Below are 26,026 nucleotides of genomic sequence, written 5' to 3'. Positions count from 1 at the left end.
TTTAAATTTAATTGGGTAAATCGATCTAGCTATTCTGGAGAGCAGTTTGGAACTATGCCCAAAGGGCAACCAAACTATGCACACTCCTTGATCCAGTAATACCACTACTAGGTCTATATCCCAAAGAGATCATAAAAAAAGGGGAAAGGACCCACACATGTAAAAATATTAATATGAGCTCTTTTCATGGTGCAAAATATTGGAAATTGAGGGGATGCCCATCAATTGGGGAATGCCTGAACAAGCTGTGGTATATGAACGTAGTGGAATACTATTGCGCAATAAGAAATGATGAACAGGCAGATTTCAGAAAAAGAAATGGAAAGACTTGTACAAACTGATGCAAAGTGAAATGAACAGAACCAGGAAAATGTGTACACAGTATCAGCAACATTGTGTGATGATCAACTATGAATGACTCACCTCTTTTCAATAACACAGTGATCCAAGACAAGTACAAAGGACTCAGGAAGAAAAATACTATCCACATCCAAATAAAGACCTGATGGACTCCGAATGGAGATCGCAGCATACTTTTTCACTTACTTTTACTCTTTTTCACTTTTCTTCCTGTTGGTCTGTTTCTTCTTTCATAACTGTGACTAATATGAAAATATATTTTACATGATGGCACATGCATATTCTATATCAAATTGCCAACCATTTTAGGAAGAGAGGAGGGAAGGAAGGGAGAAAATTTTGGAACTAGAAACCTTGTTAAGATAAATGCTAAAAATTGTCTTGACATATAATTAGGAAAAAAATAAAATACTATTAAAGTTTCTTGAAAAAAATAAAATGTAATTGGTAAATATTTAGCAAAATAAATTTAAAAATACAATAGAACATATATAATGTTAATATGTGGTTTTCTAAGTCAATGTAAAGTCAAAAAAATTACATTGGTTTACATAAAGCCCACAGGGATCCTTATGTATAGCTTAGTGGCCCATTTCTATTTGAGTTTTAGGACATTGACCTAGGGCTTTGAAGGGAACCCCTTTGGAGGATTTTTAAGCAGACATAGCAAAAAGTTTAACGAGAAAAGACATAATTAGGTGAAATGGGCACTTTTGGAAGGAGTACCCTCGTCAATGAAATTAGAGATCCAATGAAGTATGCTATTTGTCATTTGCTTTTATACCTGGTCTAAGCTTCCATGGAGTATTTAGTGATATAGTCTATGGAAGATATCAATGTGAGGAAAGTGGCTTGAATTTAATTCAATTGAATTGAATATTCAGGAGAAAAAGGATAAGTTAACCAATTGGGCAATGTGACATTTAGTCTTACATCTTCTTTGCATTTAATTTGCCCTGAAAAACTCAATTAGATAGTTTAACTGAAGCTGCATGTTTGATCCCTATAATGTACCTATCATGTGCCTGGCAGAACAGAAAAAAAAAGTCTCTGATATTTGGAAACCAACATTCTAGCAAAACCAGATGAACAACTATGAAGCGATCTCACTTATGTTTTGTGAGCTTAGGGTGGGTATTTGCTGGTGTTTCATGTTTTAGTTTTATTGGGAATTATAGAAAGGGTGGAGAAAAGTAGAATCATCAGTCATGCTTTTTGGAACAGGAATTAAATCGTCATAGTACTTTCTCAGGTGAGCAATATGACTCTCACATCAGATATGAGCCCTTCTTTCACTCTCCAGGCCCTGTCCCAAACCACGAGTAATAAAATTAGATGCATAGAGGTTTTGGTTCATATACAGCTGAAAGGAATCCTAGAATTTCATCTTATGTTTTAAGGATGAGGAAACAGAAACTCAGAAGTGAAAGGACTTGGTCATCGTCAGAAAGCAAGCAGGCAGCACGGTTAAAAAGAAGATCTGGAGGCCCTGATTCTCGGATCCTTTCACCACTCTGTGCTGCCTTTCCTTGTTCAGTCCTTAGTCGTCCTGTACACTCCTTCTCCTAATCCTCCTCTTCTCCCATGTTGGTCTTGCACCTTCTTGGAGCTGTGGCTCCCCTATTGATCCCTCACCAGCTCTGGTCCCTGCACATGCAGCCATTTTGCTCTACACACCCAAAACTCTAGAATAATGCAAGAATGCCATTAGACCAAGCTCTTTCCCTGGAAACCTTTAAGGACAAGGGGAAAGGGAAAAGGGAACAAATATTAAACACCTGCTATGCACCAGACACTGGGCAAAGTGCTTTGCATTATTTCATTTAATCCTCACAACCCTAGGAGATAATTGCTATTATTATCCCCATTTTATAGTTGAAGAAACTGAGGCAGACAGAAGTAAGTGACTTGCCTGGGGGAGGGGGACATCACCAATCATCTTGACCTAAACCTCACCACTGGACTCTGATGACAGCTCTGCCTCATTTAAATCCAATTCACTTGCAGGTCAAGACATCACCCTCCTGATCTAATTGGTCTTCTTCAAATTCAAAGGAAAAACAACAATGACTTACCCAGGATCGCACAGCTAGTAAGTATCTGAGGCAAGATTTGAACCCAGGTCTTCCTGACCCTAGACTCCATGTTCTATCCCCTGTGCCACCTCTCTAGTTAGAAATATCTATTGGTCGGAATTGCTTTAAAGTCTAGTCCTGCTTGGGGGCAGGCAAAAGGAATAACTCAGTAACTAAATCCTTGTTTATAATTCTTCTAAATCACACAGTAGTGAACTTCCAAGAGAGCTCATTAGTGGCATTCTTTGTGAAATATAAAGCCAGAACATAACTCTGTGGTCAGTAACCAAAGACTAAAGACCCACCCAAAGAATGTGATGGCTTTCTAACTTATAACAATTCTAATATTATCTTGATCTTAATTAGTTATGGTATAATCTGTCCGTTCCAAAAATGCGGGACTTTTTGAGGTAAAGCAGGATGATTGGTACATCCATTACTATCTCTCCAGCAAATCTGGTGCCATTCGAACTCCTAAAGTGGTTGCCTCCAAGCCCTCCAATTCCTGTGTTGGTCACTGTCAGGTGGGGATGTCTGATGTCTGATCTCCAGGCAATACACATGAATACAACCATCCTTCACAGGAATCTGAGCATCTGGCCAAACCCTCTCATCAGGGGCTTCTGAGTGCTTTAAGTACCATCCTATTGCTAGCTAGGTCTTCATAAGAGGTTTTATACAAGCTTTCTTTGTGCTGCTTTTAAATGATGCTTCGGTACGACAACTGATTGATGAGTTCATCGATGTGGGTAAACTTGACACCAACACCTATTAGCATCCATTCATACTTTCTCATCCTGTACAATTCTTATTCATGGCCTTCTATGGAGAATCCATGGAGGAACTATCCCACGCGCTGGAGGTCTTCCTCTAAGTCTTTTCCTATTTTGTGGGTAATCATGCACTATTCTAAAAGCCCATCTGTTAAAATCTTGCTCTCACCACATGAATCACCACCATGTTTTCCAACTATTTAGTTCCTTAAAGAGAACTTGGTGTAGTGATAATGCGAAGTCAAACCTAGCTTTGAATCAGCAAGTCACGAACTGCTCAGTCTAGATTTCTTCACCTAATAATAGGTAATAGCTAGCATTTATATAGTACTTTAAGGTTAACAAAACACTTTACAAACATTTCACTTGATCCTCACAACACGCCTGTGGGATAGGAGCTATCATCTCCATTTTACACTTTGGAAATATGAGGCAAATATAGGTTAAGTGATTTCCCCAGGGTCCCATAGCTAGTAAGTACCTGATGCCAGATTAGAACTCGGATCTTCCCGGTAACCTATCATTGTGCCACCTAGCTGCCAATAATCTCTATGCTACCTCTCTCGGAAGGTTGAGGATCAAAGAGGGATGAGGATCAAATGAGACAATATATGTGACATGCTTTGTAAACTTTAAAGAGCTATATAAATGTCAGCTATAATTAATCTCTCAAAACCTCAGTTTTCTCGCCTATTAAATAGTGATAATACTTGCACTCCCTACCTTAAATGGCCGACATGAGGAAAACCTTGTATAAACTTTTAAGGACTGTATAAATGAGTCAGTCAGTCAACAAACATTTATTAAGCATTTATTATGTGCCATTCACTGTGCTAAGTGCTGAGGATACAAAAACACACACACACACACTGTTATTTAGGAGCTCAAATTCTAATATGGGGGAAACAATATGCAAACAACCATCCACATGAAAGATACATAATGTCAATGGGAAATAATCTCTGAGGGTAAGTACTAACTGAATGGGGAAGTTCTCTTACAGAAGTAACCTAGGGAAATCAGGAGGCACAGGTGAGGAGGGCACAGGCCCTCCCAAAAAAATGATACAGAGTCAAGATAGAATGCCATCTCCCCATTTAAAAAGGAAATTAAGTATTTGCTAGCTGATGGAGTTTCTGGGTTCTTTTGGCCTCATCACTGTAGCAATTGTTTTTATATTGGTTAAACTTTTGTTAAAAAAATTGTCATAAGGGGCTGCTAGATGGTGCAGTGAACAGAGCACCAGCCCTGGAGTCAGGAGGACCTCAGTTTAAATCTGGCCTCAGACACTTAACACTTACTAGCCATGTGACCTTGGGCAAGTCACTTAACCCCAACTGCCCTGCCCTCTGCCACCCTCCAAAAAGCAAAAAAAAAAAATTTTTTGGCATAATCAAAACCAATTGTTTTAATTTAATCAATTTATTATTTTTCAAAGACAGCAACTTTTAAAAAATATGTTATAGTTGTGGTTATTGTAAATGCACAGTGAAGGCTAACCTCCTAATATGGCAACTCTGACTAGTTGGTGATTTGACTACACGTAGTAGGGTAGTCATTTTGGATATCTGCTGCATGAATAACTGGTCATTTCTTGTCTGTTGAGATATAGTCAATTTCAGGGGCAGCTAGGTGGTGCAGTGAATAGAATACTGGCCGTGGAATCAGGAGGACCTGAGTTCAAATCCATTCTCAAACACTTGACACACTTACTAGACCTTGGGCAAGTCACTTAACCCCAACTGCCTTGCTCTCCCCCCTCAAAAGAAGACAAAAAAAAAAACAAAAAAAGATATAGTCAATTTCATTTTCTTAGAATGGTAAAAACTATCTTTACATGTAAATCAATTTCATTTTTTTTAAATGGTGGTGTAAATATGACAGTGCCATAATCACACAAGACCTAGCAGCGTTGACACCAAAAGATCACAGGCCTTGGAACACTATATATCAGAGAGCAAATGAACTGGGTTTCTGGCCAAAAAATTTCATACCCAGCAAAGCTAAGCATAATCCTGAATGAAAAAAAATGGACATTCAATGAATTGTCAGACTTTCACAATTTTGTTAAAAGGAAAAAACCTGAACTTAATAGAAGATTTGACATACAAGAACAAAAAGAAATACAATGTACATACCAAAGACTAATTACAAGGGACTCAATAATGGAAAAACTATTTACCTTTTATGTATGTAAAATGTAAAACATAAGTCTCAGACTGTTATTAGTAATTAAGTAGCTCATAAGAAAGATCAGGGTACGCTTGAGTCTGATTTTATTTTGAAAAGTAAAACCATTTAGGAACAGAGAAAAAGAGTAATTATCTTATATAAATGAGGTGTGAGAGGAAGAACTGATACAGAGGAATTAGATGGGGGAGGAGGGCTGGTAGTTCTGGAAACCTACTTTCATTGGGAATGGGTTTAAGAGGGAATAATACATATATTTCTAGAAGCTCCTTTATAAAAGTCTTCTAAATTCAGAAAGAAATAAAACACTAAGGGGATAAGGAGGGGGAGAGGATAAGGGAGGAATCTTTAGAGGTGAGGGTGAGGGCATAGGTCAACAGGAGGTGTAGAAGGGTGTTTAGATTTATGGGAATGGGAGGATAAGAGAGGGATCCTTGGAAGGGGAGTAGGTTAAGTAATAGGAGGGCAAGATGGGGGTAGAAGTAAAGTAGAGGAGTCAGGAGGGATAGGAAGTAAGAGATATACACAAACATAAAATAAAGATCAGGAGTAGAATTTGTTAGGGAAAAAATGAGCAGGAGTGGTAATCATGATCTTGGACAAAGTTAAGGCTACAATGGATTTAGTAAAAAGAGAAAAACAGAGAAACTATACTATGTGTCAGCCATATTTACCAACATTGTCTTGGACTATTTAAAACAACTAGACAGTATAAGGTGGGAATACTACTGTGGTATAAGAAATGACTAGTTGGGGGTAGCTAGGTGGCATAGTGAATAGAGCACAGTCAGGAGGATCTGAATTCAAATCCAGTTTCAGATACTTCACACTTACTAGCCATGTGACCTTGGGCAAGTCACTTAACCCCAATTGCCCTGCCTTCCCTGCTCCAAAAAGCAAAAATAAAAAAGAAATGACTAGTTGGTAGACTTGGAAAAATATGGAAAGATTTGAATTTATGAAGGAAGAAGTTATCTACCCTCAGAAAAGCAAAGGATAAATAAGTATAGTATGGTCTTATATAGATACATATGAATGTATGTATCTATATATGACTATGATTATTGCTATCCAATTATATGCATGTGTAAGTGTATGTATGTACAAGTATATGTGTGTATGTATATGTATATATATATATTTGTGTATATATGTCTATATATATATGTATATGCATATTATATATACACACATCCGACTTAATTGTAGCCTGGGGAGGGAAGGGGAAAAAAGAACAAAGTAGAAAGTGCACAGTAGAGAACAAAAGAAAGCTCACAAGGAGGCAAAGAAAAAATGAACAGCTCCCAACACAATGCATAGTATTTATTATATAGGCTTTCTTGGAATGGAAATTTATTGCTATAAATTTTGAAACCTCTCTCACATTCTTCTGTGCACATGGCAATGCTTTTTTCTTATTTTTCTTATTTTAGTTTTAGTTTAATATTTGTCTCTTTTTTCTTTCCTTATTTTGTATTTAAGTTTTAAAAAAGAATCTAAAAAAATAAAAAATAATAGTGATCAGTGCTTGCCATGGACAGTGACTTCTGTCTTTCTTTTTGAAGATAGTATTCATGAAAGACGGGTTTGAGACTTCTAATATTCTGTGAGATGTTGGCCTCTTCCATTTCCTAATATTCAATCATATTTTCCAATATATTTTTGATGTCCTTTCTTTGTGCCCATCTTTGCCTCAGTAGTCACTGAGTATAACGGTTCTAGTCAACTTGGTTTGAAGAATCTTGCCAATTTCTCATAGAGGTTTTCCACTTCACTCTCTTCAAGAGATATTGATCCATTAAGTGAAACTGTCTTCCTTATAGTGTTTTTCTTATGCTCATCATGAATGCTGTAAGATTTGATGTTCAAGTGTTCCATCAGACGATTTCTCTTATTGCTTTTGGGCATACAACAAAATCAGCTCCTTTATTACATTCTCTGAAAAGAATCTGTGAGTTGTCCTTCCATTCCACAGTTGTTTAGATCTTCTGACTTCCTTTATAACAAGAATGTCAACACTGATGTGCTCCATTTCTTCTAGAAGCATTAACATTGGACAAAGAGCTCTCATTTACAGAACCAACAAATTAAGGTTTAGAGAGTATCTAAAAACCTGCGTGATTCTTGCTATCCCCTTTTCTGCTCTGTTACCACCATCACTGCAAAAGCAGAAAACAGGACTGAGAGTTCTTTTGCATTTTTCTCAATTTCAAAAGTCATGGCCAATGGCTTTATCACCTAAGTCCCTCTGGACTTAGCTAGGCTGCCCCTCAAAATGCAGGTAGAATTTGACATCAAGACCATTATAGAAACCTCCCCAGTTTGGGAAAACCTGCTAGATAGGGTCTAGGTTCCATTGGCAAAGCCTTCCAGGACCCAGGGTCTCCTCCATAACACAGCAAAGCATCAGAGGGAGATTTTTATGCAGGTCTTTTTAATAGTAACATTTCTGCAAATAATAAACATGTTTGCAACTAAAGTCTCTTGTTAACTGCACGTTCCCAGAGGTGTACTCTCAGTGTGATGTTCCCTGATTTAATCCTGTCTGATCCTCACAATAACCCTGTGAAGTATTTGCTATTGCTGTTCATTCATTTAGTCAAGTCCAACCCTTCATGACTCCACAAGGAGTTTTCAAGGCAAAGATACTGCAGTGATTTGCCATTTCCTTTTCTAATGTATTAATGCAAACAGAGCTTAAGTGACTTGCCCAAGGTCACACAAGTAAGTGCCTGAGGCTGGATTTGGACTCAGACCTTCCTGACTCCAAGTCCATTGTCATAACCACTGCGCTTTCCCAGCTGTCTAAAAATGAGAATCTTAACACCTATACCACCTCCCTAATCAGGCTGAGGATCAAATAAGAATAAGAATCAAATGAGACAATGTATTTAGCGTGTAAATGTTAAAGGACTAAACTTTAAAGGGAGAGATTTATAAGATCACCAAAAATGTTCTGAGTGGCCTCTACCTCCTGAAGCATTTACCTGAGAGCCTTTTTGTTTTAAGCCAAATGGTTCTTACCATTTAAAATAGAAAAGCAGAGGAGAAACGAGGAAAGAAGAGGAGAGGTGAATAGAGGAAAGGATGAGAGGAAAGGAGAGAAAAGAAAACAAGACAAGAGAAGACAAGAGGAAAGGGGCAAAGAAAAAGAAAAGATGGTCTTCGTTCTGTGACCTTTCTTCTTCCTTTATGTTCTATACTCCAAATCTAAAATCTTTAGATCAGGGTCTGGGGGCAGCTTGTTTCTTTAAATGGCTGTGGAATAACTTTTACATTAAGGGCACCCAGAATAAATTCAGTCCCTAACTAATAAAAACACTAGGTTATGACTAATCCATAAGAGCTATGTACTTAGTTTACACCATTGTTTTAATGAATTCATCTTTCCATTTCCAAAGTAAAAATAGAGATGCTCCAAATGGAACAACTCATATGCTCCTAACTCCTCAGATGATTATTTCAGAGCTCAAGGAGCCAGAGCTGCCTGACTAAACATTCACAAGGTTTCCCCCCTGCCAGGAGCCTCAGACCCATCCTTACATGATTGTACTTGAAGATAAAAGATTATGCACACTTTCAGACTTTCTAACTGGGGAGCACTGGCAACAACTGCAAAGGTCTAGCCTCTTTCTCCCTGTGTGATGATGAATCATCAAACTACATATGCCAAGTAGATGCTGAGGTTCTGTCACTGAGACAACTTTTTAATTAATCAGATACTAATTCAGCCAACACTTATTGATCCCCTATTATGCCAAGGCACTGTGAGAAATGCAGAGATAGTGAAGACAAGTTTGCTGCCTTCAAGGATCTCACAGCATAGAAATAAAAAGAACCCTGATTGAGGGAGGCTAGGTGGTGCAGTGAATAGAGCACCTGCCCTGGAGTCAGAAGGATCTGAGTTCAAATTCAGCCTCAGACACTTAACACAAATACTAGCCAAATGACCTTGGGCAAGTCACTTAACCCCAATTGCCCTCCAAAAAGGAAAAAAAAAGAACCCTGATCAATACAAGGATCAACCATGATTCCGGAGGTCTGATGATGAAGAAAGCTGCCCACCTCTTAACAGAGAGGCGATGGGCTCAATATGTAAAGTGAGATGCACGGTTTTAGATACTGCCAATATGGAAACTTGTTTTGCTTGACTTTACATATTTTTATGAGCATTTAGTTTTTCATTCCTACCCCCACCCCACCCTGGAAGAAGGCAGGAGAGAAAGAAAATAAATGAAATATGTGTCTATTATTTTTTTAAAAATTAAGAAAAATAAAAGATGGTGGAGTAGAAGCAGGACCTCTGCGCAGCTCCGGCTTCCACCTTCCCCAATTCATGTAAAAAGGGGACTCTAAACAAACTTTGGAGCTGCAGAACCCACAAAATGACACAGAGAAGCTAACCTCCCGCTGAGGACAGCATGGCAGGCCGGCAGGAACTGGTCAGCTCAGTGCTCTGGGAGCTGAGCCCAGGCCCGGGTGAGCCGGAGGTTTTAGTCCCACAGTGGGCCTGACTAGCCACCTGCTGGAGGGACTCCAGATCACCAGCAGCTGTGGCTGTCTCCATAATTATCAATACATAGATGCAAAGAACAAAGTGAGAGAACAGTGCAGTGTGGACTTTGGGACCCAATATTTAGGAATGCGTTGGCTTTTGCCCCCAGGATGAGAAGCTGCTGAGGAGCTGCAGCCATGCAGCCACAGCCACGAGGCAGTTTCAGCTCCTTGCCTGCAGAGTGTAGGGGGACCAAGCACCAGTGTGAGAGGTAATTGCTCTTGCTTGGATCTGGATTGCAATCTAGGGTGAAGGTCCTAGGGTGTGTGACCAGGTTGCCAGAGCATGTGGGGGCTTCAGCAAGGGCACCCAACTAATACTTCCGGCAGCTGAGAAAACCCCAGCATTTGGTATGAAGTTCCCCTGTCTGGTAGCAGAGTCCTACTGTGGCAAAAAGCCCAAAAGTAAAGTAATTGAGTGGCAACATGACCAGGCAAAGGAAACAAAGCAAACAGAAGATTCCAACATTAGACTCCTATTTGGGGGACAAAAAGGATCAAAGCATGGAAAAGGAGAAAGACAGTGAAATCAGAACTCCTGCACCAAAAGCTTCAAAGGAAAATACGAGCTGGTTACAGGCCATAGAGAACCTTAAGAAGCAGATAAGAGAAGTGGAGGAAAAATTGGGAAGAGAAATGAGAATGATGCAAGAAGATTATGAAATGAAAGTCAACAGCCTGACTGAGGAAAATCACACCTTAAAAAATAAACTAACTCAAATGGCAAAAGAGGCTCAAAAAGACAATGAGGAGAAGAACGACTTAAAAAGTCAAATTTGCCAGATGGAAAAAGAATCTCAAAAGCTCATTGAGGAGAATCATTGCTTCAGAATTAGATTGGAGCAAATGGAAGTTAATGACTTTATGAGAAATGAAGATGCTGTTAAACAGAGCCAAACAAATGAAAGAATAGAAGGCAATGTGAAATATCTCACTAGAAAAACCACTGACCTGGAAAATAGATCCAGGAGAGATAACTTAAAAATTATTAGACTACCTGAAAGCCACGATCAAAGAAAGAACCTAGAAATCATTCTCCAAGAAATTCTCAAGGAAAACTGCCCTGATGTTTTAGAACCAGAGGGCAAAATAGAGGTTGAAAGAATCCACCGATCACCTCCTGAAAAAGATCCCAAAAAGAAAACTCCTAGGAATAGTATAGCCAGGTTCAGAAATTCCCAGATTAAGGAGAGAATATTACAAGCAGCCAAGAAGAAACAATTTGAATATTGTAGAAACACAATTAGGATAACCCAGGATCTGGCAGCTTCTACACTGAGGGATCGAAGGGCTTGGAATGTAATATTCCAGAGGTCAAAGGAGCTGGGATTAAAACCAAGAATCATCTACCCAGCAAAACTGAGTATCATGTTTCAGGGGAAAATATCGTTATTCAGTAGAATAGAGGACTTTCAAGCATTCCTGATGAAAAAACCAGAGTTGAATAGAAAATTTGACATTCAGATACAAGAAGCAAGGGAAGCATGAGAAGGTAAACGGAAAAGAAATCATAAGGAACTTATCAAAGTTGAACTATTTACATTCCTACATGGAAAAACAACAATTGTAATTGATCAAACTTTTCTCAGTATGAAAATAGTTGAAGGAAATAGAAATGTGTGTGTGTGTATAATGTCTATATATGGGCATATGAATACATATGTGAATGTGTGTATATATGTTTACAGGTATACATAGATAGAGGGCACAGTACCAAATTAAAAGGAAGGGATGATACTTAAAAGGTGAAATTAAGAGGTGAGAGAGGATGAGAGGAGATGGAGAGAGACAGAATGAGGCAAACTATCTCATATAGAAGAGGCGAGGGAAAATGGTTACAATGGAGGCGAAGAATAGGATGGCAAAAGGGAATGGGTCGACTTTATTCTCATTGAATTTGGCTTGGTGAGGGAATAAAATACACACTAACTAAGGTATCTCACACTACAGGAGAATAGGGGTAAAGGGGATGAGAGGGGGGATGATGGAAGGAAGTCTTGGGGGGAGGGAAGTTGGAAGCACCCACTTTTGAAAAGGGATGGGATCAAAGTAGAGAACAGAACAAGTGGGAGATGGGATAGGAGGAAGGGAAATATAGTCAGTCTTTTACAATATATCTACTATGTCAATGTTTTGCATTAGCTACACATGTACAACCTATACTGAACTGCTTATCTTCCCAGTAAGGGTGGGTGACAAGGGAGGAAGGGAATGAACCTTTAATTCAAGGTTTTAAAATCAAATGTTTAAATATATATGTATATACATATATATATATACTATTATTAATACTATTTTACATGTAATTGGGAAATATGCTATACAGGCACTGGGGCATAGAGATCCACCATGCCCTACTGGAAAAGTCGAAAGGGGTATGGGACAAAATATGGGAGAGAGAAGATTGGAGGAGGGGATATCCTGTGGGACTGCTATTTTGGGGCAGTGGGTAGGAGAAAAACGGGGAGAAAATTTGTTACTCAAAATCTGCCGGAAATGAATGATGTAAATCAGAAGTTAATAAAGCATTTGAAAAATGAAAAAAAAAATAAGAAAAATAGCCAACGCAGTTTGATGCAGTGAAAGGGGCACTGCAATTGGAATTAAGGCAGCTAGTTGGTGCCAGGTCTAGAGTCAGGAAGATTTATCTTCCTATGTTCAAATCCAGCTTCAGACACTTACTAACTGTGTGACTCTAGGCAAGTCACTTAAACCCATTTGCCTTAGTTTCCTTATCTGTAAAATGAGGTGGAAAAGGAAATTACAAACCACTACATGATATTTTCCATTTCCTTTTCCAGTGGATTAAGGCAAATAAAGCTTAAGTGACTTGCCCAAGGTCACATTGCTAGTAGGTGCTTGAGGCTGGCTTTGGACTCAGATCTTCCTGACTCTAAATTCATTGTCCTAACCACTGTGCCTTCCTAGCTGCCTAAAAATGAGTACCTGTGCCACCTCCCTAATCAGGCTGAGGCCATTAAAAAACCCTGCATAAAGAGAACCCCAAATGGGGTCATGAAGAGTGGATGTAACTGAAAAACAACTAGGCAACAAAACTTGTGTGACTTTGGGAAAGGCAGCCATTTAACTTCTCTGGGCCTCCATTTTCTCATCTGTATGATGAAGGGGTTGAACCAGATACTTTGTGCTGCTTTTCAGCTCTAAACTTATGATCGGATCTGCTGACTGAGAGCCGCCTGGAGAGCATGGTTGAGGAAGTGCCTGAAGTGGCCCAACAGGTCCCATTCCAGTCTCCCCAACTGACCCCATTACACTAAAGCCCTCGTGGCCTTGCTTCTGACCTTCAGGATGTTGCCACTGCCTCAGCTGCTTTAGCTTCTGGGGTCTCCTCACCTTGGAACATCCATCAGCCTCTTACCCTTTTCACCTTGGAACCTCCCTCCACCATGTTGGCCCTCTTCTCCAACTGGTGAGTTCCCAGCTCAGCAGTCCTTCATTGCAGGCTTTGCTTCTGATTTTCCTAACTTCAATCCTGTGTCCTCTTTTTCAGGGGAAAGGGTACCTTCCCCTCCCCCTTTTTCAGCTCCTTTTTGTGTGTTGTCTTCCTCCTATTAACATGTAAACTTCTTGAAGGAAAGGACCATCTTCCTTTTTTCTTATATTTGTATTCCCAGCCCTTAGCATAATGTCTAATACAACATAAGTCCCTACTAAATCAGTCTTGCCTATGAATAACGATAACTGGCATTTGCATAGCGCTCTAAAGTTTGCAAAGTTTTTTATCTGTATTATTTTTTAGAGACCCATGGGGGAAATAAGGCATCTACACTAATACCTATATTTGGCCCCAAAAGGCCATAAAAATAAGATCTGCTGTGTAATAGGAGTTCAGAAAAATAAGAGGTGACTTCTAGCCCTGGGAGGAAGGGGCATTTACACAGGACCTATTCTCAAATTATAGGTCCAATAGAGCTACCTTGTAAATATTTAGGTCTGACTTACACCTTCTGGCTGGCACCAGAATGTGTGGGTGGGGGGGGTGTGCCCTCATGCATGCATACACGTGGGTGCATGCATGTTTCTGTATGTGAATGTCCCAGCTTCATCACAAATGTGACATCTGAACCCTAGCCACCAATAGAATCCCTTCATGTCTAACCCAAACCAACAGGACTGCTCCTGTGGCAAAGAAAGCTCTCAGGCCTGGGGAACCAGTCTCTTGACCAGTTGGTACTTGTCCCAAGGAAAAAATAAATAAAAATCAAGTTAGTGATAAGAATTAGCATCATTCCTAGAGCCAGCCCAGAATGTTGAGGACTCTATATACTAATCTTCTAACAACAGTTTAACATGTTAATCTTCCACCAGGTTAATCATGGGAAGAAAGAGACTTCAGTGGTACAGATTAAGATCCTTTGGCTGCTGCCCAGAAAGAGATTTGACTTAATGTTCTGAACAAGAGAGAATATCCAAGAATGAAGTGGACAAAGGAAAATAAATTAAAGGAGTAGGAGGCAAAAGGAAGACACTAGATTTTTTTTAATACTTTGGAAGCAAGTCCCCAACCTGACTTAAATTGAGAGGTTGAGATTTATGTGCTAACTTGAGAATATAGGGGAACTTTGAATGCATCAAAGGAGACAGAGCTTTAAATAAGATTTTTTCCTGAGTAATCAGTTGCAATTGAGAGTTAAGCAAGTGCCTACCGTATAAGTGCTAGGCAGCGAGATGAAAACAAACAAAAAACACCAAAAATGAAACAATCCCTATTCTTAAGTAGAGATTAATTAATTTTTAAAAATTATTTTAAAATACTTACTATGTGCCAAGCCCTGTGCTAAACAATGTGACTCGAATGCCAGAGAATTTTCTATTAGGAAAAATTGGCCTTCAACACTCTTAAGCAGAGTGTTTGTATCCTAATTAAAAAAAAAATGTGTCTCTGACATATTTGGCTAAAATCCAGGCTGTATAGTTACTGAATAGTGGGGATTGTTTGGTTTTGTTTTTTCATATTGTCCACTGCCCTAATTAAAGGCTCAGAATCAACTCTTGCCTGTATTGTTATAATGGTTTCCTACTCTGATAACATTCTGCCTGTGTGACTCTTTGCCTCCAGGCAAGCCTAATTTTTTTTATTATTATGAACCAGAGAAACATCAACATTGATCATTTCACAACACAAAGATGAACAGAAAAAAATCAGAATGGCATGTGAAACTAAAGCACTACATACAATTTGGTTTGGGGTTTTTTTTTTTGTTTTTTCATATTTCAAAATTACTATTTCTATCATTGCCTTGTTTATGTGCCTTTCTAAATTTCTACTCTCTTCTGCACTTTTTAAATGATTAACACTTTGTTTAGTATGGATATCACTACCCCACTTTCCCACTTATATCTCCCACCACCACCAAAAAACTGAAAGTCCACTTGTTACAGATGTTGCTCAGTCATTTTTTTTATTCCTATCTGAATCTTTATGATCTCATTTGGGGTTTTCTTGGCAGAGATACTGGAATGGTTTGCCATTTCCTTCTCCAGTTAATTGACAGATGAGGAAACCAAGGCAAACAAGGTCAAGTGACTTGCTGAGGGTCATACAGCTAATAAGTGTATGAGGCCAGATTTGAACTCAGTCAGGCTGTGAGATTCTATCCACCCCCTAGCTGCCCTGTAACAAAACAAAAACAAATCCACACATTCTCTTTGAAAATGTCTCATTCTGCACCCCTAATTTGTCACCTCTCTGCCAAGAGAATGGGAAATATGATTCATAATTAGTCTTCTGCTGTCCTATGTGATCACAGTTCTTAAATCTTTAACTATTTCCTAAAATGCCTCTGTCAGGAGATACATAGTGGGCTTCATCATCTAGCCTCTGGAATCATAGTTCTTTTCCTTCACAAGATTGTTGTTATTATATAATTTTTTTCTCTAGGTTCTGAAAACTTGATTTTGCATTAGTTCATGCAAGTTCTCTCAAGTTTCTCTGAAGCTGTCTCTTTTATAGTTTCTTATAGCACATTAATATTCTATTATATCAATATATCATAATTTGTCAAGGTGATGGTGAGTCCATTAGCAGAAAGATTTGCTAAATATTTTTGTACATATGGTTTCTTTTCATTTCTTTGTTCCTAACAATTAGAGTTATATCAAAATGCAATGGGTTGGCTCAGGAGATAGTGGGTTCCCCTTAATGGAGGTATAAGCCTAGCTGTGGTATCTCTGGTTTGAAGTTGTATGCCCATTTAAATGACTTTGGGGCTACAGTTCCAAATTGTGTTCCAGAATGGTCAGACCACTTTACATTACTCTAACTCTACATTAAACGAACCAGTCCTCCCACAGTCTCTCCAATAACTTTGCTATCATTTCCTGTTTTTACCACCTTTGCCAATTTCATGGGTATAAAATAGAACCTTAAAGTTGTTTTCATTTGCATCTCAGTCAGTAAACATGCGTTTATTAAATGAATTACTTTGTGCCAGGCACCACTAAATGCTAAGAATACAAAGAAAGTCAAAAACAATATCCCTTTCTTCCAGGAGTTCCCATTTTAATGGAGGAGACTAAACATGCAAATAACTTTGTACATGCAAGATAGATACTGTGAAAATGGGAAGTACTCTCAGAGAGAAGGCACCAGGTTGTGGAATGGACAAGGAAAAGCATACAGAAGGCAGAATTTGAGGTAAGTCTAGAAGTCAGCAGGTGGAGACCGGGTAAGACTGGTAAGACACAGGCCAGTGAAGAACCATGGAATAGGGGGATGAGGTATCATGTTCAAAAATCAAAGTTAGCCAGTATAACTTGACTTCAGAGCATGTGGAGGGGAGTGGGTTGTAAGAAGACTGGAAAGGTAACAAGTTGGCAAAGGGCTTTAAGTGACAAGCAGAGCATTTTTATGTTTGATCTTGGCAGCAATAGAGTCGCTGGAGTTTATTGAGCAGAGAGATGACGTGGTCAGTCCTGTGCCTTAGCCACTGAAATGAATTAAGCAGAGAGGAGATGGTTAGACTTGAACCTTATGAAAATCACTTTGGCAGCTGAATGGAAGCTACATTGGAGTGGGAAGCCTGAGAGGGGAGACCAACCAGCAGGTTACTGTAATAGTCCAGGTGTGAGGTGATAAGGGCCCACACCAAGTCAACAGCAAGAACAGGGAGGAGATCATCAGTAAGAATATGGGAGCACCTGAGTATAAAGGCTGGTGGTGGGGAAGACAGTGAGCCAGGGGTGCTGGATAGGACGGCTTCACCATTTTCCCTGCCCCTGTCCCAGACAGTTGAGCAGGCAAGCAAGGCCCATTCCCTGCCCTTCTGGCCTTCTTCATACACCACTGTCCCTTTGGGAAGAATCATCAAAGCTTCTTTTAAATTCATCTGCCATTCTCCACTATCCCTATGGCTGGCTAACTCTCACCACCTGTTACTTTCCTTTTCCTTGCATTGCTTAATTCCTGACTGCCTAGAGTAAATGACCCCAAAACACCACCTTTCATTCTCTCATTCTCTTCTTCTCCAACTCTTTCCCTCCCTTGTCCTACTCCAATTCTGCCCATCCCTTCCACCACTCCCTTTGGAATTCCCATTACATAATAAATAAATATCCTTTCATTCTGGTCTCTTCCTCTCATACTCCTTCCTACTTACACAGGGACCTGGCTTTACCCAGATGTTTCTGCATTCCTGACCATCCCTGCCACCTTGGTGTTGCCCAGACCCATAACCCTCCCACTGAGAAGAGCCATTAAGACTCCATAGTGGAAGCCCTGAGACTGAGTATTCTGGTCCAGTGTCCTAGGAAGAGTGTTGGACAGAACATTGTGAGACCTGGCCTCCAGTCTGCACTAGCTGTGGGGCCTTGAGTGACTCACTTCATCCTACAGGCAGCCTTTGTATCCCCTATAAAGTGAAGACACTGGATTTGGTGGTTTCTCAGGCCTGCTCAACGTCTCTCTAGCCTCTGCCAGTATAGTATTCCATTGCATTGATCCGTGGAATGAATGACTGGCTGGCTGTGTGTGGATATTCTGAGCCGCTGGCTTCTGTGACCCTGTGTAGGCCCTCACATTGACCTCTTCTGTGTTGGATATCAGGATGCTTTGGAGACCATCGCTTATTGGTCAGATCCAGAACCGTTCTTCTACTGACAGCCAATGAAAGAGAATGTGTACAAACCACTGCTTGCTCCTCTGTCTTTTGGGAGGCAGCTCAGGAACTTGAATTGATGTTCAGCTGTTTCAGTTGCGTCTGACTTTTTGTGACCCCATTTGGGGTCTTCTTGGCAGAGACGCTGGAGCATTTTGTCATTTCCTTCTCCAGCTCACTTTACAGATGAGTAAATTGAGGCAAACAGGGTGAAGTGACTTACCCAGGGTCACACAGCTAGTAAGTGAGTAAGGAAAGATTTGACAGCAGGAAGGTGAATCAAACACCCTCCAGTCCCAGTTCTTTGGTATCTTCAAATCCCATGAACTCCTCCTCCAACTCACCTCAGTCATGCACTGGGGTTGTCACACACCAGATCTCCCCATTACCCACAAGCATTTTAATTCCATAGTAAAAACAATAACAACAACAGTGACACCATTCTGTCTGACTGTAACCTCTTATTATTCCATGGGTTTATTTTTTACCTTACTCCTCTGAAACCTATTCTTCACCATCAACATGACCTCTCATCCCTCCAACTCCCAGTACTTTCTCAGTTCATTACTCTTGTTCTGACTTTACTTTCCTCCCTTCCCAATCTTGACCCTCTAGTTAACCATTTCAACTCCACACTATCAACTCAACTCACACCCTTGCACCCCTGCCAGTCATTCTTTGCTAAATCTTAACACTAGATCACTCCCACCAGGGGCTTTCTCCTCACCTCCTTCAGATTAGAAATGGAAGAAGTCATAAAACCAAGCCTACTGAGCACAGTAAAAAAGAATTGTTATCTAACCTCAATAGGGCCCTTATCACAGCAAAGCAATCCATTGATCCTTTCCTGGCTGACTTCCAAGTCCACTCTCTACAAAACTATTCCAAACTTTCTCTGTTTTTCACCTAGCTTCCTACAATACCCATTTCTCCTACCCTCTAAGCCAAGAGTCTTGACATCCTCCTCAAACTTACCCTTCCCATATCCTACTTAATTTTACTAAGAGAACTGAGAAATTTACCATGTTCCTTCCTCTCCTTATCCTCATATCAAAATTCCTTGACATCATCCTTCATTCTCTCTTCCTTTTCTCCAATCTTTAATAATGGAGTATCCCTTCTCTTTGCCAAAGTCAAACCCTCTACATGCACCTTTGATCTCATCACCTTCCATCTCCTCCATCATATTGTCCCCTCGATTGCCCCCCCCCCAATCTTCTAGGTCTCTGTATCTATAAATACTGACTTCAAACATACCCAAGTCTTCATATCCTTCACCATGACCTACCTTCCCCTCAAACTATCATCCTAATCTCTCCTCACTTTTCTCAGAAAAATTCCTGGAAAATGCTATCTATATTTGCTTCCTCTCTTTTCACTAGTTCCTCAACCCTTTATAATCTACCTTTTTAACTCCTTGCTCAAATGAAATTGCTCTCCCTAAAGTTACCAGACATCTATTGATTACCAAAACTATCAGTCTTTTCTTGGGCCATATCCTTCTTGGTCTCTCTGCTGCATTTTACACTGTTACCCATCTTCTTCTCCATAGTATCATCTCCTCTATGGGTTTTTATAAAACTACACTTTCTTAATTCCTCTACTTGCCTAATTATGCCTTCTTGGTCTCTTAAACTGGTTTCTTATCTATATTATGCCCCCAAACAGTGGGTCTACTCCAAAGCTTTATCCTAGACTCTCTTCCATTTTCTCACTACACTCTTTCTCTTGACAATATCATTGGTTCCCATAGGTTTAATTTTCTTCTCTATGAATACAACTCACAGATCTATAGACTCAGCCTTGGTTTCTTTCCTAACCACTGGTTCCATATCACCAACTGCCTATTGGACATTTCAGACTGGGTAGCATGGAGACATCTTGAACTCAACATATCCAAAACAGAACTAATTATCTTCACACCTATCCCCTACCCAAATCCAACCTCTACCATGCTTCCCTATTTCTAACAAGGGTGCCATCATTCTTCTAGTCTCTTATAGTCATAGCTTTCATGATTTTCTTAATTTCTCACTTTTCCTTCCTTAGATATCCAATATGTTGAGAAATCTTGCTATTTCTACATCCACATTATCTCTCATACCCATCCTTGTCTTACAATTCACACATTGTTGTTCAGTCATTTTCAGTCATGTCTGACTCTTTGTGACTCCATCTGGATATTTCTTAGCAAAGATACTGGAATGGATTGTCATTTCCTCCTCCAGCTTATTTTACAGATGAGAAGACTGAGGCAAACAGGGTTAAGTGACCTGCCCAGGGTAACACAGCTAGTACGTGTCTGAGGTCAGAATCGAATTCAGGTCCTCCTGACTCCAGGGCTGGTATTCCATCCACTGAATTCAAATCCTGCCTCAAATACTTACTAGGTATGCATGATGCTGGGCAAGTCACCTCTCTCAACCTCAGTCCTTTATGATGCACTGGGTGTCTTCCTGTGTTCTGGCTAAGCCCTCCGGGTACTAAGTTCATCCTGATGGAAAACCTAGGGCCAGGCAACTTCTTTACTTAATGATGAACACAGATTTCCCTTCCAAAATAGCTTTAATGCTTTGTTGATCTCCAGAAATTCAACCCAGCACTAGTCATGTTTTAGGTTAATGACTGATGGTGATAGCATTTGCTTTGGGGGTTAAAAATTTTTGTTTTTAAAAATAAGTGCCTTTTGGTTTGGCATCACATTTATTTCCAAATATTTCCCTCTCCCTCTCCCCTACCCAATGAGACATCCCTTATAACAAAGATTTTAAAAGAAAGAGGAAAAAAACAAATAGTTCGGCAACATCAACAAATCAACCATGTCTGATAACATGTGTGATATTCCACAACACAGGTAGGTGCATTTTCTCAACTCGTCTCCGAGGTTAGTTTCATTATTGTTCTTATTTTAGTCACTGTGTGTATCATTTCCCTGTTCCCATTGCTTCACTCTACATCAGTTCCCAGAAGTCTTCCCAACCTTCCCAGGATGGTTCCAGGGGCAAAGTTCAAGGTTTAGGTGCATTGGGGTAAGGATGATGAGAATGAGGGGAGGAGGACATGATTTTCTCTTTCTCAAGGAAGATCTTGCTGCAGAATCATTACTTAGTAAGTACTCCCATGCTTACTGCCTGTGTGTTCTTAGGCAAATCATTTAGCTTTCCTTGGCCTCAACTTCCTCATCTGTAAAACCAAGGGGTCAGACTTAATGGCCTCTAAAGTCCCTTCCAACTCTAAAGCCATGAGCCTATGAATCTTTGAAAAAAAAATTCTCCTTGTTTTGCCCTCAATATATTATCTTGATTTTTTGGGGTTTTTTTAATATAACATTTTATTTTTCCCCAAATTACATGGATATGTATTATCTTGAAAAAAATACAAATCTAAAGAAGGAAGAGTTCTGCTAGGTGGCACAATGGATAGAGTGGCAGGTCTGGAATCAGGAAGACCTGAGTTCAAATCAGATGTCAGACACTAGCTGTGTGACCCTGAGCAAGTCACTTAACCCTGTTTGCCTCAGTTTCTTCATCTGTAAAATGAGCTGAAGAAGGAAATGGCAAATCACTCCAGTGTCTTTGCCAAGAAAACCCCAAATGGGGTCACAGAGAGTCAAAAACAACTGAAAATAACTGAACTAACAATAAAGGACGAATGGAAACTGCTCAAAAGGTTGTTCCCATTCCTATGATATGAAATGTTTATGTAAATCTGTTTGCATGCATAGACAGAGCATCTCGTTTTGGTTCTTTTTTTGTGCTCTGTGTTGGATTTTGGCACAAGCATTCGCAGAGTATTATCACATACAGTAGGGCTCTGTTTATCCCTTCTGTACTTAAGCCTATCTCCAATTGCCTTGTGCTTTTCCAGTTTATGCAAAGTTGCAGGATATTCATCGAGGTTAAAAAAAATATTGGATCCCCAAAGAGCCTGCCCTTACTAATAGCAGCAGTTTGGCTCAATTTTATTTCTGATTGCCTCTGGAACATGGCTTTAACAATTTGGCTTTCTTTTTTTTGGCATAGTTACTGTCCTTTCCTAGCATAGTTATGGAAATACAATGATTGCAATTCTCCCCAACTTGCCCAGGGGGTGTGGATTGTAACGAATGCTTAAAAGATATCCTTACATACCCTCCAAAAGGAGGGGAGTATCATTGCTTTGTACCCAGTATAGAGCAACAATACAATTGCCTGGCACCCTCTACATTGCTAAGTAAGTAGTCTATGAAGGAAGAAAGGGAAGGCAGAAAGCTGCTGCTCTTGCAATCAAGTCATAGATGTCTCTGCACAAAGAAGCAAACCTAAATTTATTTGAACTAAACACGGGCTTTTCTCTGTTACAGAAATTTGGCTGGTAAAAGATGAAGGTACTGCTGCCACCCTGGCATCATCCTCTCTGGCCAGTGATTTCTTTCTCCTGGGCACTGAAGAGGATGCAGAACCAATACCTTCCTAAATGCCAAGGAAAGGACTGATGACAGCATGCATGGTACTGTTACTTATCAGCCCTCATGAGTTTCTCCTTTGTAAAATGAGAAATGACAAAGATGTTGCTACCTTACTTTTCAGAGCTACTGAGGAATACTAGAGACAGAGAAAGGAGAGAAAAACAGAGAGGAAAAGGAGATACACAGAAAGAAAGAGAGAGACAGACAGAGAGAGACATAGAGAGACAGAGACAAAGAGACAGAGAGAAATGGAGAGATTAAGACAGAGAGAGACAGACAGAGGGATGGAGACACAAAGAAGAGAGAGACACAGAAAAAAGAAAGGTGAAGAAAGAAAGAGAAAAGGGGGCAAAAGAGACAGAAACACACACAACTTTAAAAACTGACAAAAACAGACTATGGCCAAGAGAGAACAATTTATGGAATAAGCTATACAATCCAAAAACTCCATTTTAAGTCAAAATTCAAGTAGATGGCCTATCTCTTGACAAGTTCAGGGTTACTATTTGTTGAATATCCTGGATCAGGGGAAGTTTATGTATTCTGGGGGTCCTGGCCAAGACAGTCAGTTACTGAACAATTTCATTTTGTTTATTCTTTGTTTTCTTTCTCACTCCAACCCCTTTTTTGAGATTTAGAATGAGTTTATTAGCTTTTACTGACAAATTCCTTGAAGTAAGGAATGCGTTCTGCTTCCCAGGTCCCTACACCAGGGCCAAGTAGGGGCATTTAATTTCATTTTAGTCTCCTTATAAAATAAAGTTCCCATGAATTCCAAAGCAATTCAAAAGTTGAACTTGCCCACAAGACCTCAGATACCCAACTTCCTACTATCTTTGACATTTCATATCATTTATTCCAATAATCCTATGGATATGAGGTGGTAGAATGGATAAATGTTGGATCTGCAATCAGAAAGACCTGTATTTGATTCCTGCTTCAGACACTGATTGATGTTGTGATCTTGGGCAAGTCATTGAACTTCTATCAGCCTCAGTTTCCTTAACTGTAAAATGAGGATTATGACAACACCTACCTCACAGGGCTGTTTTGTGAATCAAATCAGATAACCTGTAAAGTGCTTTGCAAATCTTAAAGTATAATGTGGGTATTCTCTTCAACAGAACAAATCACAATCCATCCATACTTGCCCATCCTTAGAAAATCTTGTCCATGAACACCAGGGGCCCACCCAGAATGCTGGAGGCTGCCTTCCCCTAATTTTCTAGCCATTGAATAGACACCAGTGGAGTACACTGGTTTTTCATTGCTTATACTGTGGTCTTGCTATACATAGTTTCTCAGAAATTATCATTAAAGCTTATTAAAGCTTTAAAGTACACTGAGACTTTGGGGATGTCCTATATAACCCAGCCATCTTTTGTTCTGGTCATCCATTTCATTTGTAGCAAAAATGTTAAGATAGACACCATTCGGTTCCTTCCAGTTGTCTCTCCTCTTCTTGGTTACTGCATTAAGATTACACATTGATAGTACCAACAGCTAAGAATGTTTATAGATAGTATTAAAAAAAAAACCATGTGGTTCTTAGCACTCTTCATCTTATTTTTCTGCAACTCTGCCACCATCATTACAGAAGGGAACCATGCAGGACTGAGGGCCATTAGATATTTTTCTCTCTTTCCTAGGTTTACACTATCCAACTATTTATTAGCTACTAATCAACCTAATGATGATAAACATCTTTACACTTCCTTTTTCTGGTTCTCAGAAAACGTGCATTGTTTGTTGCTAGGACTATACTTGAAGTCTTTTCAATATGGTAGACCCTGTCATGGCTAGTGCTCCATTGGCATAGCTTTTGAGAACATAAGGTTAGAGGAGTCATGTAGGAGTTTTGGGAAATTTGTTTCATGAACCATCCTAAAATATAACAATGCCAGATTATTCTACCCTAGTCACTGGCCATCTATGCATCAATAAAGAACTAAAGAGAATTCCCTTTAAGTCACTGGTTAAAAAAAACCTAGCAAATAAAACCTGATGAACACAATGGTTCCAGCATAGTTCCGGAGGACTCATGAAATATGATCTCCACCTCCAGACAAAAAAAGGATGGATTCAGCATGAAGATCAGAACATATTTTTTTTACATGGCTAATGCCAGAATTTGTTTTGCTTGACTGTACACATTTGTAACAGGTTTTGTTTTTCTTGCTTTCTCAATGGGTGAGGAAGAGGGAGGTGGGAAGGAGAGAAATCAGAACTGAAAATTAAATTAAATTTAAAAAAAGAAAAATCTAACAAATACATTGCCACCAAGTCCATCTGTATCCTAAAAAAACAACTAAATTGGCTCACTACAGAACTTTGTGCTCCACAAAACATACTTTTAACTGAATATGTCTGTTCCAGAATTCAGTATATTCCCAGTTCATGGGCACTCACCCAACTACTTCCTGGAATTGCTCTCTTCTTGTATTTTGCACCACACATCTGTTCCAGATAAGACCCTCCCACTCTAAAGCAGATGCCACTTGATGTAATACCCTACTCTTATGTGTTTTAATTCCTTGATTGGTTTATTTGTAACATAATTATAAGAGCGAATTCTACAATGTTTGCTTATGATTAAAACATTCTGTAATGCTTTGCCTAAGTTGGATTCCTTTGTGATACTAAAGGCTGATTGTCTCAGGATTGTGATGTTTACTGATTCATGACGCTAGAAACTGTATAGAGATTTATCAGATCACCCTTTGCATCACCGCACCTTGGAGAACAGCTTCTGGAGCCGGCTATCAAGATGGAAGGAGAAATTCCAGTGGTGGCAGAATCTAGACCAAGCTATAATACCACCCTAAAGGTGTAACACCCAAATGAACATTCCACCAGGACACTGGTAGCCCCCATCAAAAATAGACACCATGTTGCAATATATACCAATTTGTTAGGGAATCTAAGGGGCCAGAAGTGACTTCAGGAGAAAATGAAGTGGTCCCATTGGGCATCCTTGCCCAAACAGCTTTGATCAACTGAGTGGCAAGCCCAGATTCCTTACCTGGTGAGTAAAAGTCCTATTGGATTGGCCCACCTGCTTAATAGTGGCTAATACTTTGCTAGTTTGGTCAGACTAGAACGGGGACTGATCTAAAGTGATGATAATATGAATAGAAAGGAAAAGATGAAAAAGAGAAAGGTTTCAGAGGTAGGAGAAACAAGATTTGGTAAATGATGAAGAGTAGGGTCAAAGAGGGAGGAGAAATGAAAGACTTCCAGATCTTAAGGAAAGATAGGAATGTCACTATAGAAATAATGATGGCAGGGGGAGAAGCTGGTTTTGGAAGACAGCTAATGACTTCAGTTTAAGACATGTTGAGTTCCAGATACTAGCAGAATATCCAGACTAAGATTTCCAAAGGGTAGCATTAAATATGAGTGTTGAGCTCAGGGGCTGGAGATTTGGGTCTCCTTCATATATAGGTGAGACTTGAAACCATGGTATTAGACTAAATCAACAGAGAAAAAGTATATAGAGAGAAGAAAAGC

The 26,026-nt window shown here is 39.6% G+C and overlaps 1 protein-coding gene and 1 long non-coding RNA gene across 2 annotated transcripts in view; one reads left to right on the top strand and one right to left on the bottom strand.

Moving 5' to 3' along the window:
- The window catches only part of LOC138146855 (uncharacterized), a 105,178-nt gene that overhangs the window by 53,216 nt on the left and 25,936 nt on the right, over positions 1-26,026 (bottom strand). The window lies entirely within an intron of this gene.
- LOC138146939 (uncharacterized) lies at positions 13,230-24,620 on the top strand. The gene is made up of 3 exons (XR_011164656.1): positions 13,230-13,382; positions 16,465-16,610; positions 22,412-24,620. It is a non-coding gene; the product is annotated as an uncharacterized lncRNA (long non-coding RNA).

This window comes from Petaurus breviceps, unplaced genomic scaffold (assembly GCF_028583685.1).
Source record: "Petaurus breviceps papuanus isolate PSGF00001 unplaced genomic scaffold, PetGlider_PUasm1.0 90775, whole genome shotgun sequence".
NCBI lineage: Eukaryota > Metazoa > Chordata > Mammalia > Diprotodontia > Petauridae > Petaurus > Petaurus breviceps.
This window is presented reverse-complemented; position numbering and strand designations above follow the sequence as displayed.